The sequence below is a fragment of the Mus caroli genome, chromosome 15, assembly GCF_900094665.2.
Source record: "Mus caroli chromosome 15, CAROLI_EIJ_v1.1, whole genome shotgun sequence".
NCBI classification, from domain to species: Eukaryota; Metazoa; Chordata; class Mammalia; order Rodentia; family Muridae; genus Mus; species Mus caroli.
Genome location: NC_034584.1, coordinates 52,699,277 through 52,714,317, shown reverse-complemented (window position 1 = coordinate 52,714,317; position 15,041 = coordinate 52,699,277).

Below are 15,041 nucleotides of genomic sequence, written 5' to 3'. Positions count from 1 at the left end.
GAGGCAGGTGGATTTCTGAGTTTGAGGCCAGCCTGGTCTACAAAGTGAGTTCCAGGACAGCCAGGGCTATACAGAGAAACCCTGTCTCGAAAAACAAAACACACACACACACACACAAAACCCAAAAACCCCCAAAAAACAAAAAACTGAAAAAAAAAAGAAGATAAGAGACTTAAACCAGGCCATTCTGTCTTGGCATGTGATGCCCTCTGCCACCTTGCATCCCACAAAGAGTGCTCCCTAGTATCTGATCTTGAATTCCCCATTCTTCAGAACCATGAGCCAAATAAACACCTATCCTTTATAAACTGATAAGTATGCTACTTAATTATAGTAGTGGCAAACACAGTAGGACACCATAGCAGAACTCTTGGTGGAATCTGTTAGACTTTCTGAAGCCCCTTGAAGAGGAGGCCAAAGGAGTGATAGGATTGAACCAGGCAGTGGGCAGAAGTCTTTAAATCCTCTAAAATATACCTCCCTTCCAAAAGTCCCTCTCATCTTGGGATGGTCCCCTTCCAACTCCTCTAGCTTCCCATCTGGGTACCTGCCTCTAGTCTCTTTCCACTTCTGTATCATATTTTCCTCTTGCGGCTGGGTTCTAGCCACGAAAGTGCTATCTGAGAACCAGATGAGGGTCCAGAAATATCAGCCAGCCACTGATCTGACCCCAAAGTTTAAAGCTTTCTCTGGGAACTTCTGGTTTGGAGAGTGAGGTGAAGTTGATCGCCTCTCCTCCAGAAACACAATGCCAAGTTCCAGGGCTATGAAGCTTCAGGGTGTACTGGCTACAGGTGGAGAAGCTGAGAAGTGCCTCTCCTTGTCTCACCACACCTGGACACCTGATGTGGCCAGCAAATGGTGTGTGGGAACCCTCACTGTCCATTGTAACAGCTCAGTGACAGCAGCAGGAACAGCAGCTGGAGGTTGTGGTCATGTGATCAGATACATCTTCCTGGGTGGCCCTGGAGGCATGCAATGATGGAGCTCGGATCTCATTGAGTTGGCACTCATCTCTCAGAGCACAAAGGCTCTGTGGTGCTTTAGTGAAGTCCTCTGTGTGTGGCAACCCCTTAGCACTCCTTTCTTCTCCTGGACTTATAGTTAGAGTCAAGACAGAACTCCTCCACAGGAGTCCCCTGGGTGAACTCGCGTAATGCTGGCAATCCGAACTCCTGGGCAGGACACGAGATCAACAGAGGGTAGAGAGTCTCTGGGTGTCAAAAGGAGATGCAGGAGGGGCTCCTGGAGTTCAATGAGGGGATGTAAGTCTAGAACTAACAATATTGTGGGCATTTTAGACAAATAACACAAAGGAGCTCTTAAGGGTGGGTATGCAGAAGTCATCAGCTCTACAGGGCTCCCTGAAGTACCAAAGCTACCTCCGGTGTAGAGAGGTGCTGTTTTCCATGGGAGTCAGCCAAATTACAATGGGATTGACAGCAGTCATGGTTCCATGATGTTGCCAGGAACAAAACAAAACATTCAGCTCTTTGTGCAGGGAAACCTCACCGCCCACAATGTCACAGAGGGGTAGAACACACGCACACCACACACACAGGCATAGATGCAGACACAGTCTGGGTAATTAGTTGTCTTAGCTTTCCTGGAAGACACATGCTTTTCGATTTGGTGGGTTGACAGGAAATAGTCTAAATCACTCTTTGCCAAGTCGAGGGGTGGCAGAACAGAATTAGCCAGCTAATTCTGTATTTTTACCAAAGAACTAGTATGAACTGATTTTCAGTGGGGATTTTCCAATCCAACTTCCGATTTGTGTTTTTAGACTTTTCACACAGATCTGCAGAACAACTGTGTTCACTTTGGGGAAAGTAAAGGAAGCTTAAGCCCACAATGGAATCTCTTGTTTTAATTTTAACATTGGAACATCACCAAAGCCGTTGGATGTACCAATCCTAGGATATTTTTGAAAAGTATTTGGTCCTAGAACATGTGGTTTTACTTGTGGGCATAGCTAAAAATGTTGAATAATTAACTAGTATTTGGTTTTGGGAAATGTAGATGGGTTGACCCCAGAGCAGCTGTAGGAAAGGATTCTGATGTCTTTTTGAACAGGGTGTGCTGGGACTTCCCTGGCCAGGTGGAAGAAGGGCTGTGTGTGATAGTGTTCTATGGCAGTAATTTGTTGAGCACCTGCTGGATGCCACACACTTGAAATAGATCTTTTCTGTCTTCTGTGGCTGGTTTCAGGGGAGGTTCTTTTGCGACTGGGTGTTCCTAAGGCACAGCTGGGTGGACTATAAGACTATTAGAAGGGACCTGCACAGTTATAGGTCATGGCTATAATGAAGAAGAGCTTTCTCTGTGTATTGATTTCCTTACCTGGTTTGAAATCCGGATGGTCAAGACAAAACTAATTACAGAGAATGGGTACGGTCCCTTCTGGCCTCTTTCCCAGTGAGGAGGGTGGTGAGGGAGTCCCACCATGCTTAGAATGTCTTTTTTTTTTATTAGATATTTTCTTTATTTACATTTCAAATGCTATCCTGAAAGTTCCCTATACCCTCTCCTGCCCTGCTCCCCTACCCACCCACTCCCACTTCTTGGCCCTGGTGTTCCCCTGTACTGGGGCATATAAAGTTTGCAAGACCAAGGGGCCTCTCTTCCCAATGATGGCCAACTAGGCCATCTTCTGCTTACATATGCAGCTAGAGACACGAGCTCTGGGGGTACTGGTTAGTTCATATTGTTGTTCCACCTATAGGGTTGCAGATCCCTTCAGCTCCTTGGGGTACTTTCTTTAGCTCCTCCATTGGGGGCCCTGTGTTCCATTCAATAGATGACTGTGAACATCCACTTCTGTATTTGCCAGGCACTGGCCTAGCCTCACAGGAGACAGCTATATCAGTGTCCTTTCAGCAAAATCTTGCTGGCATAAGCAATAGTGTCTGGGTACAGCCCCACTCACTGACCAGGTCCAGGGAATGCAGGCAATGGCTAAGCAAGCCCTGATCTTCCTTTACCTCCACCCAACTCTTCTGCTGTGACTCGGGTTCAGCTGACCTATCACAGAAGCTTCAGAGCAGAAGAAAATGCACAGTGAAGACACGAAGGCAGGAAGCCCAGCATCCAGAGTCCCTTCACTGAACACACCTGAACTCAGAGGGGGTCGACCTGGAGCTAAGTCAAGTTCTAGATTTCAGTTTTGCCTTGGTTTAGACTACGTTAGATTGACACATAATAGGCATATATATTTATGGGATGCGGCATAATTTTTGAATATACATATGCACTGTGATGCTCAAAGTAAGGCAATTAGCACATTGATCACCTTTGAAGTGTTATGAATTAGATGTAAAACTCTCCCAGGGGCTAATGTGTTTGAACATTTGGTCTTCAGATGGTGGAGCAAATTTGAGAGGCAGTAGGGTTGTAGGGCTTATCCACAGATGAGGAAGAAATGGAAAGATGGGCATGAGAGGTTGGAAGGGACCTTATTTCTCTGAGCTCCCAAGAATGCCTCAGACATGAATAGCAGGAGACTCGGCTCTACTGTGCCCCCTTTTAAGACATGGAATCCAGACAGCTTCCCTTTCCTCCACACTCCAAGCTGAAAATGTTATTGTACTAAAAATGCAAATGGAGCTAAAATTAGTGTAATTTCACTCCTCCAAGGGCACCTACCCCATTTCCTGAAGTAAACACATTTATGTGATTTTATTCTAAGAAGAAATGTTCACTTTTTTCATTTTTTATTAGATAGTTTCTTCATTTACATTTCAAATGCTATCCCAAAAGTCCCCTATACCCTCCTGCTCCCCTACCAACCCACTCCCACTTCTTGGCCCTGATGTTCCCCTGTACTGGGGCATATAAAGTTTGTAAGACCAAGGGGCCTCTCTTCCCAACGATGGCCAGCACGTGTTTCTGCCACTCTCCATCATAGCCGTTCTGCCTCATGAATCTTGCTCTGGTTTCAGTGCGGTAGACATGGAAATAATTTTAGCACAAGAAAAGGCAGGTACAGTGGTGTGGGCCAGGCCAGAGGAGCCTCTTTACAGATGAGCGCACCTTGCTGCTTCCTTATCCAGTTGACATCTGAATTAGACCACCTCGAGACAGTACAAAATAATGTTTCAAAGCAGTAAGACTGTGCAGACAAAACTCACACATCCTAAGGCATCACGACCTACAGGACGATGGCTCGGGCCTCTACCTTTGTAGCATCACTGTGGTTATTCTTGTTTGTTTGTTTGTTTTGTTTTTTTGTTTTTTGAGACAGGGTTTCTCTGTGTAGCCCTGGCTGTCCTGGAACTCACTCTGTAGACCAGGCTGATCTCGAACTCAGAAATCCGCCTGCCTCTGCCTCCCAAGTGCTGGGATTAAAGGAATGCGCCAACACACCTGGCTTACTGTGGTTATTGTGTTCTTCTGTGTGCAGCTGGTCTGTGTTAGGACAATGTGACACTGGAGACACACTCATGGCAATGTTGTAGTGGTTCCAGCCAAACTGACCAAGGACCAGCTTCCTCATTTGAAATTGTTATCTCTGGGCTCGATATCTGTTTGACCTCCGTGTGTTACTAGGTCACCATGTCACCATGACCCGTCTTATTCCGTAAACTTCATGGCGACTGGGTCTGGTTGTCCCTGTGGCTGTCTATGTGTGAGTCATGTGCTTTCTAGTTTTGCCTTCCTGGAAAAATGTGTGTCCAGTTTCGCAAGAGCTGAGTGCTTCCCTGTTGAGTTTCCTGGAGCTAGAGCAAATGCTCTTGGGGAATTGGATGGGGATGATCCTGTAGCAACTATGACTATGTCCACGTTCCCTCTCCAAGTTGGCAGTTCAGTTTTCCCAGACCTGAGTCAGGCCCAGATCACTGGCCTAACCTTCTGTACTTTGGATTTGGAAGAGAAGAGCAGAGGCCAAGGCTCACTTGCAAGTGCACTGACTACGAAGGCCAGTGAAATGGTACTGAATCTCCTTAGCCTCAGACACATGATGACTGCTCTGTAAAACAGTCCCCTGTTCTCCCTGTCCTCCTCCATCTCTCTCCTCCTCTTACCCCTCTTCTTTCTCTCCTTTCTCCCCTCATCTTCTCCATCTTCTACTCTTCTTCTTCTCCATCTTTTTCTTTGTCATCTTCATCTCCCTCTTCTCTTCTTCCTCCCTGTCCCCCATCTGCTTAATCCTCCTCCTTCTCTTCTTCTTAGTCTCATGTAGTCCAGGTTGGCCTGGAGCTTGCTTTGAAGACAAGGAGAACCTTGAACTCCTTGACCTTTCTGCGTCTACCTTCCAAGTTCTGTCATTATATCATGCCAAACAAACAAACACAGCTTTCTTGTTGGTGATGTTATTTATAAGGTTTCAATACTGAACTCAGAGATATTCAAAATCTATCCCAAAGCCAGGAGAGCTAAGACTCAGACCGTGATCAATCAGTTTGCAAGGCCCCTGAGCTTTGTGCACTGCCCTGAGACTTGTTTGATGATGATGTAATGGCAGTGTTTATGATACAAAACTGAAAGCAAGAACCAAGCTCATGGGCATGACGTTCAGTGAAAAGTAAGGAAGAGAAAGATGTGCCCTTATCAAGTTTTAAAGCCAATCGGATTTAACTATGGTGGTAGAAGTTAGATTAGTCATCTTTGACATGGGATAAAGGGAGATGGAAAGGGGCACAAAAGGACGTTTGTGGGGGTGCTGACAATATTCAGAACCTTGTCTTTAGTGTTAGTTACACGGGCATATTTGAATTATAAAAATCCAGAAGCTGTGCTTGAGAGCTGTGCACATTGGCCAGGCCTAATGATACAGGAATGTAATCACAGCTCCTCGGTGGTTGAAGCAGCAGGTGTGCGAGCTCTATGTGTGAGCAGCTCAGCAAGACTGTCTCAAAACAAAAAGTGAAAGGGGGTTATGGATACAGTTTAGTGTAGCACTTGTGATGGCCTGGGTTCGATCCCTAATTGAAAAAAGGGAAAAAGATTTGTACATGTATTTGCTATTATGTTATACATCAATATAAAGTTAACCAGTCACGTAAGAGTCAAAAAATAAATCAAGGAAATGAATTTAGAGAAAATGCCATCACATCCTCTCCCTCCATGGTGAGTTATTGTTTTAATATGTGAAAACCATTATATTATGGAGTTGCAGGACAGATGCCAATTTTTATCTGACTGTCTTCATTCAATAGCGATCACAGCTTTTTAGTATTATATAATCATCAACTAGATGGCTTTATATCCCATCTCATATTTTCAGTGACTCAATTTGTTTCTTTTTTATCTCATGAATCAGGCAAAAGCCCCTCTAAGGGTTCTGAGTACCATGGGAATCATCATTAATGTTACTGTTAATCTTTGATGATTTGTATACATTAGTTGTATTGGTGTATAAGACATATGAGGAAAGCTGATGCTGAGCAGTGGTGGCGCATGCCTTTAATCCCAGCACTTGGGAGGCAGAGGCAGGTGGATTTCTGAGTTCGAGGCCAGCCTGGTCTACAGAGTGAGTTCCAGGACAGCCAGGGCTACACAGAGAAACCCTGTCTTGAAAAACCAAAAAAAAAAAAAAAAAAAAAAAAAAAAAAAAAAAAAAAAAAAAAAAAAAAAAAAAAAAAGCAAGCAAGCAAGCTGTTGTGGTTTGAATGAGAAATGTTTCCTATGGGCTGATACATTTTAACACTTGTTCCCTGGTGGCACTATTTGGAGAGGCTTTGGAACCTTTAGATGGTGGAGCCTTGCTGGAGGAAGTATGTCACTAGGTAAGGGTAAGGTTTTATAACCTGGCCCCACTCTCCATTTCCTGCGCTCTCTCTCTCTCTCTCTCTCTCTCTCTCTCTCTCTCTCTCTCTCTCTGTGTGTGTGTGTGTGTGTGTTTCTGTCTCTGTGTGTATTTCTTTGGCTCTCTGTCTGTCTTTTTGTGTGTCCCCCCCCCCCTTCTCTCCTTCAGGACAAGCCTCATGTTCCTGCTGACATACCTTCCCATCCTGTTAGATCATATGCTCTCTAGAGCTGTGAGCCAAAATAAAGCCTTTTCTCCTCTAACTTGCCTTTCTTCAGGGCATTCTGTCACGGTCACAGAAATGTAACCAAGGCACAAGCCACACGGCACATATCATATGTGAGGGTTTGATCAACTTTCACCAGGCATACTGTGTGACCATGGCCAGGTCAAGGAAAAGGCTATGTACAGATCCCCAATAAAACCACTCTGATTGTCCCTTAGCAAGCATCACCCTTCTCCCCAGAGTCAACATCAGAGATGTGTTCAACAAGGAAGAAGTCCCCTGGAGCCACATATCCCATCCAAGACCATGTGGTTTTATCACTGGAGGAATTCTTCCCAGGGAGATACAGTTATGAGCAATGTTAGTGTTTGTCTCCCATTCTTCCCTTGAGATTGAGGAACATAATTGAGAGGTCACTTTTCTTGAAGTCACAGTCCTTTCTTGGGACAACCCCAGGCTCATCCTGTGAAGGAGCTGTGTAAAGACTACTGCAGCTCTTTCATTAGAGATCAGACATACTGTGACAGTGAAACAAGCAACTCGCAGTGGGCTGGTGATTATGAATCTAATTTATTTGGCAGGCAGAGCAAATTTGAGTCACCTGTTTTTCTTCTTGCTGGCTTTGATTAGTTGTGTTTTCAAGAAGTTGTGTAGTTGGTGAATAATTGACTTGTGTTTATATTATCACTTAATTCTCCTTTAAACATCTGTAGAATTTGTACTTATGCCCCTCTTTTGCCCCTAATATTAGAAATGTCATTTTCTATGTATTTTTAATTTTTTGCCTTGTAAGCTTTTCTAGTTTTTCTTTTTCAGTACTAAGAGTTGAATCTCAGTTCTTGTGTGTGCCAGTCAAGCACTTGGTCATTGGGCTTATGTCTAGGACCTTTTTGAGATATGGTCTTGCTTAGTTGCCCAAGCTGAATTTGAACTCACTTTGTAGTCCAGGTAGGCTATGACTTACAATCTTCAGAAACTGTATCACCAGGTCCAGCAAGAACCTTGCTTTAATTCCTCCCCTTGGACACTGGCTTTAATTATTTTCTTCTTGTGATGTTTCAAGTTTTAAGCTGTTATTTTCTGTCCTTTTAATCTCTTAACTAAAATAGTTTCTAATCTACCTATTAACCAATGGCCTAAGAAGGATGTTATTTCTTGCCCGGTACTTGTGGGGTCTTCCCCAGACTAAGCTAATGGCAGACCGCCTGGATCAAATCAGGACGTATCTTTTCCATTCTGTTGAGGTTTTCTTTTAATCTTCAGCAGCGTGGTTAGCCCAGCACAGTCCAGTCAACAACAACTGAAAGTAAAACTCGACGCTGTCATAGAAAAAAGACACATGTGGCGTGCCCCTCAGGTCCATCTTGAAATCCAGCCTGTGTCATTCACTGCTAAACATCATGGCTGAGTTCCTGGCTTGCCCTAAGACTCAAGCTCTTTGGTTGACCTGAAACTCAGAACTCTTTTCTCCTTTATGTGTTTGGGGAGCATTGAAGAATGAACCTGAAAACAGGGAAGCAGGGATGTTGAGACAGACCGCCCTTGAAGTCCTGATCTCTCTGCTCCTTATGCCCATGTGCTGGGATGACAGCTCGCTGTCAGCATGTCCAGCTCAGGTTTTTGTTTTTGTTTTTGTTTTGTTTTTTTTTTCGGTTTTTTGAGACAGGGTTTCTCTGTGTAGTCCTGGCTGTCCTGGAACTCACTTTGTAGATCAGAAATCCGCCTGCCTCTACCTCCCAAGTGCTGGGATTAAAGGCGTGCGCCACCACGCCCGGCTCCAGCTCAGGTTTTAAAAAATGTGGTTTTTTTTTTCCGATAATTTTCCAACTCTACAGGATAACTCTGCAGCATCAGTCCTTATGTAATTAAACTTCCGAGTCCATCAACAACTTTTATGATCAAGGAGTTCACTTCCTTTGGTTTAATCACAGCATGTAATCAACACTAAACTTAATTTTGCTCTGCCTCTCTCTCTCTCTCTTTCTCTGGTTTCATTTGTTTGTACTTTAATTTAGCCTAGCACAATATAGATTTATGCAAGCCTCTAGTGACATTTTGAGGATAAGATTTGAATCATCACCTGTTATCTGGGCTCATCAGTTTGTCTTATTTATGTTGTTGTTTTCTTGGGGCTGGAAGGGAGATGTATGAGTGAGTTATTCATTTATCTTTAATCCAGTTGGCTTTGGAAACATGTGGAAATATACAAGCAAATTTAGTTTTATGTATCTGCATCCAACTGTGTAACACTTTGTGGACTGAAATCCGAGTTCATTTTTTTAGTTGAAAAACAGAGAGAATGTAATTCAAGGAAGTATCCAAATGGAAGCTAAACCTAGGAAGAGCGGGGATAGGAAGCAAGGTGCTAGTGGAGAGGGTGGCAGAGAAGATTTAGAGACTCTGAGAAACCAAGTTTGTAGGGAAAAGGGTTGGTGTTTCGGAGAACTGAGTTGAAACTCAGGATTTTGCTCAGCTAGAAGCTTGTGGACAGGTTTGCTCTGTCAGGCAGAGGTGCAACAAGAAGATAACAGGAAAGAGAATAGGTATGAGCAAGCTCATGCCCAAAGGAGGTAAGTGGGAGGTCTCTCTTGCTAGTGAGTCAGGGTGTGGCTAAGTGGCATCTATCCCATGCCTCCTTTTACAGAGACTCTCAGACCACTGCACATCTCCAGGCTTCTTTTTTTGTATTTCTAAAATGAAGAAATGAAAACCACCCATATAAACCCACACATTTCAAGATTTAGGAAGGGATTTTTAAACCCAGTGTTAAGACGTTTAAAACCCTTTGATGTTGGTGTAGGCTGGTTCACTGTATGTATGTATGTATGTATGTATGTATGTATATATGTATGTATGTATGTAAATGTGTGATTGGGGAAAAGGGTTCCTCCTGCTGATACATTCTACAATATTCCAAGGCTGAAAGAATTTATCAAGAGAAAGTGAATAATTAATTTAATCATAGTAACAAGTGTGCTTATGTTAATTTAATAGCAACTTATTGGACCCTTCTGTATGTTTCATAAATGTATAAAAGAGTAAGAAGTAGTTTCTGCCTGGGCAAGTCAGTCAATTGTCAGTCTATTGTCAATTGTCAGTCTAAGCAGAGGTGAGTCTCTTGGGATGGGTTGAATTGATTGAATATGGGATGCTGGTTGTAGTTCTGGCAGTGCCTGATGTAACACTCACCCATAGCTTTCTCAGCCCCCAAACAGTGTTAGAAAACATATCTTCTTACTGCCTGAAATTGTTCATTCAAATGAAACATGGCTATGTCGGTTCTGAGAGAGCAATCCATGAATGAATCTTAGTCTGCCCCTATGGAATATAAAGGCTAGCTGGGAGTTGTGACTGTTATTCGTGTAGACCGGTGTGACTGAACTGAGAAAACCCTGGGAGATTAGTAAGCCCACCCTTGGATGTATATGTGAGGGCCGTTTCAGACACAATTGGATTATGAGGCTCTGACACAGTGAACGGTTCATCCACGGAGGAGTCAGTGCTCGAGGGACGATTGATGGACCTGTGAAGGTGAGACCAGTGGAGAAAGTATGTCCCTGGTGGCTGTAATTGCTTGTTCCTCATGTTTCTGCTTCACTGGCCATTTTCAGGCAAGCTGCTCAACTTGGGAAGGCCCTCCACGGTGAATGGACATCCCGGAAACCATCTTTCTCCTCTTAATTCATTTCTGTGGTAAATATGCCACAGCAGACTTTAAAAGTAAACAATACTCAGTTACTTAGGGTTTCTATGGCTATGACGAAACATCATGACCAAAAATAAGATGAGGAGGAAAAGGTTTATTTTGTTTACGCTTCCATATCTCTGTTCTTCTTTGAAGGCATTAGGGCAGGAACCTGGAGACAGGTGCTGATTCATAAACCATGGAGGAGTGCTATTTATTGGCTTGTTTCTCAAGGCTTGCTCAGCCTGCTTCTTATAACACCCAGGACCAAAAGTCCAGGGGTGGTATGGCCCACTGTGAGATGGGTTCTCTCATATCAATCATCAATAAAGAAAATAGAACACAGGTGTGCTCACAGGCCAAACTGGTGGGGCACTTTCCCAACCGACTCTAGCTTGGACAAGCTGATGTAAAACTGGTCAGCACAGATAGGTACCATCATTCAGCTTAGATGGGAGTCTGAATACATGGCTTTACTTTCTCATCTTTATAGATGATGAAGCCAGGAAATAAGGAAGCATCCAGACAGCCCAGGTGTACACAGCACTTCATGAATATTGAACAACTATAGAAAATGTAACTATGCGATTTCTCTAAAGGAGGGCTGTGTGCATTCTGTGAATTGCCCTCCGGGAGATGCTTAAGCAGACATCCTGGAGGCAGCTGCTTAGAGATGAAAAGAACTCAGCAATCCACTCCGACTTCTGATTCAAGATAATGGGTTGAGTGTGGGATAAATGACCCAGTTTCAAAATGCATAGAAATGATAGATGATTAGCTCATGTACATCAGCATTCTAAAATAAGTCAGAGCATTTCTATGGGCCAAATTGAGAAAAAAAATCCCCCCAAAAAGTGATGATCCTTTAGCATTGTGAATGAGTTGGAGACATGTAGATGAGTTCTCTTAATACTCCATGTGAGACAAAAGAATGAGTGAAAACGTGTTATTGTAGAGCAAGAACGGGGATGACAAAGAAGGGATGAGCAGTGAGGTCATTCTTCCAGTGAGCAAAGCACTTGCCAGACTGAATATTAGCAGAGCGGTGACCTCTAGGGTTAAAAATGAGGAGTTGAAGAGGTAGGGAAGATGAAAGGATAAGCATCAGAGAACAAGGACCAGAGGACACAATGCTCTGCTAAGACTTCAGTAGGGTAAAATTGGAACCAGAAAGGGGACACTTGAAGATTTGTTTCCTGAACAAACCCTGGGAATTTAGTAGGACGTAAACATTCAGAACCCCTCTACCCTTCATATCTACCACCAGAATCAAAAACAAACAACACCAGATTAAATGAAACCTAGAAATTCCTGACACTGCTACAGAGGGAGTTAGTCAATGGATAGTGTGGTGGTTAATCTTTGTCTTAATCAGGGTTTCTATTCCTGCACAAACATCATGACCAAGAAGCAAGTTGGGCAGGAAAGGGTTTATTCATCTTACACTTCCACACTACTGTTTATCACCAAAGGAAGTCAGGACTGGAACTCAAGTAGGTCAGGAAGCAGGAGCTGATGCAGAGGCTATGGAGGGATGTTACTTACTGGCTTGCTTTCTCTGGCTTGCTCAGCCTGCCTTCTTATAGAACCCAGGACCACCAGTCCAGGGATGGCACCACCCACAATGGGCCCCCCTCCCTTGATCACTAATTGATAAAATGCCTTACAGCTGGATCTCATGGAGGCCTTTCCTCAAGAGAGGCTCCTTTCTTTGTGATAACTCCAGCCTGTGTCAAGTTGACACAAAATCAGCCAGTACTATCTTCACTGATAACTCATTGCACTTAAAATCACCTAGAAGACACACCTCTGCTCATGTCTGTGAGGGCATTTCCAGGGAGTTTTAACTAAAATGGGAGAACATAACCTGTATGAGCGCAGACCCATTCTGTGGGTTAGGGTCCTGGATTGAATACAAATGGAGAAGGTGAATGGGGCATCAGCATTTGTCTCTCTATGCTTCCTGACTGTGCTTGCAACGTGAGCAACTACCTCATGTTCCTCCTGCTTTGACTTCCCAGTGTGATGGATTGCACACTTAAACTATGAACCAGGAAAAAAAAAAAAAAACCTTTAAATTTTGTCTCCTAGTCCGTTTGCTATTGTTGTGAAGAGACACCATGACTGTGGTGACTCTTATCAAAGAAAACATTTATCAGGGCTGATTTATAGGTTCAGAGGTTTAGACCTTTAATGTAAAAGGAAGCATGTTACCAGGCAGGCAGAGATGGTGCTGAAGAGGGAGCTGAGAGGTCTACATCTGGATCAGCAGGCAGCAGGAAGAGAGAGTGACACTGGGCCTGGCTTGAGCATCTAAAAACCTCAAAGCCCTCCTCCTGTGACACACTTCCTCCAATAAGCCACAGCGACTCCAACAAGGCCACACCTCCAACAATGTCACTCTCTCTGAGTCTATGGGGGCCACTTTCATTCAAATCACCATGCTTTTTAAGGTACTTTGTCAACACAATGAGAAAATAACTAATATAGATAGTGAAACCTAGCAAAATCCATGGAGGACAATCAGACTGCCTCCAATGGGTAGCCTTGGTGGCATCAACTTTTTCTTTTTTCTTTTTCTGGCATCAACTTTTTAAGGGAAGAATTTGATATGTGGCACCTGGGGATGATGGAGGGCTGCCTCAAAGTCTATCTAGCTAAGTCTTTGTCTCAAGAAGCCCTTTAGGTGACCCTGGGCCACTGAGTTTGGGGACCCCTGTGCTACATCATTCCTTGGCTGGGCATCTCAGAGAGCACGTCTTTGTTCTGAAGCATAAACTCTGGCTCTTACCCACAGTGGTCCACAAGAGAATGCCTTATGGATAGATGCCTGCTTTGTAGTTGAATGGGTTTCTCCGTAGGTAACAAAGAGAAAACGATCAACCCTTCAGGAACTACTGTTGAGTCTTAGCTGGTACCCCATGGTGGGTAGAGTGCTGCTACACTTACTGCATTATGTTTTGTGGTATGGAGAGTGAGGCTATGTTCACACACGCCAGGCAAGTGCTTGGTAGCTGCTTGCTGACTGTGTTTGACTGAACTTCTATGAATGCACATGGAAAGCCAGAGGGTGGAAAATCATTGGCTTTAGCTTTTGGGTGAAGAACTTGAGTCTTTGGAACATTTAAAACTACTGTACATTTAGGAAGTAGCCACACTGAGGCCCCAATCCATCACTTAGATTCCAGTCAGGAAAGATATAGAACTCTATTTCCACCAGACTTGCTCCAAAGGTGTGACGTACTACCCCAACCGAGGCACAGTATTAAATCATAACTACAATGTAGGAATGTTATTTTGGGGGAAACAGGATAATATAATCTAGGTTTGGGGGAAAATTATATGAATTACCTGCAATTGGTCATGATGGACCAATAGCGAGACAAATAGCCACTTCTGAAATTTTTTTTTGATATTACCCCTGGGTAATCTATGTAAAGGCAACAGGGCATTTAAAAATATTTCTCACTTTTCTTATGAATTTTTCTATATCTGTTAATAAATTTAACATTGACGGCATGTGAAAATGATCAAAGGATCACATTTAATTTTATTGATTCTATTTTTTAAAATGGTTTGTTGATTCTTTGTGAATTTCACATCGCGCACCCGATCCCGCTCATCTGTCCCTTCTTATCCACCCTCTGCCCTTGCAACCTCCCCCACAGAAGAAAACGAGGAGCAAAGATTAATAATTAGTTAGCAAATCAGAAGAAAACAATCACAATTCCATCCTGGAAGCTGTAGTGTGTCACAGTGTGTCCCACAGTGCACCCTTTTGTCCACATATCTTTACTTGAAAATGTCCATTGCACTGCGTCATTGGTCTGGTTCGAAGCCTCTGGCTTCTGCTGGGCCATCAATGCTCGATCCTCACCAGGATGCCTCTCAGTTACCCTGTTGTTAGCCTGTATTATGGGAATCCTGAAACTTTGGATCGTTTACATACTGCAGCAGTTCACAGAGGAGGTAGATTTTGGGGTGGGTCAACTTCAAGCCCTGGATCTGGGTTTTGGTAGTCGTTGAGCTGGTCAGCCGGCTAGCACTTGTACACTTACGCCACCAGGGCAAGTTCTGCCCAAGCCATCTATTGAGTAGTCTTTATGACCTCTAAGTTAGGAACCATGCCTTTCTTACAATAGGGGAAAGACTGTATTATACCAAGTAGCACACTGGAAGACTACGAATAGGTTTTAGTGATAGCCGCTCACATTATTTTTCAGATGAAACGATTTTTGATCTCAGAAGAAATGTAAATGTTTGGACCTGGATTAAGTTGAGCATCTGGGACATTGAGCTCCATCATCGTATTTAACGCCTGACAGAATGTGACCATGTTTGAATACAGGATCTTAAGAGAAGTGACCTGGCTATGGTGAGGT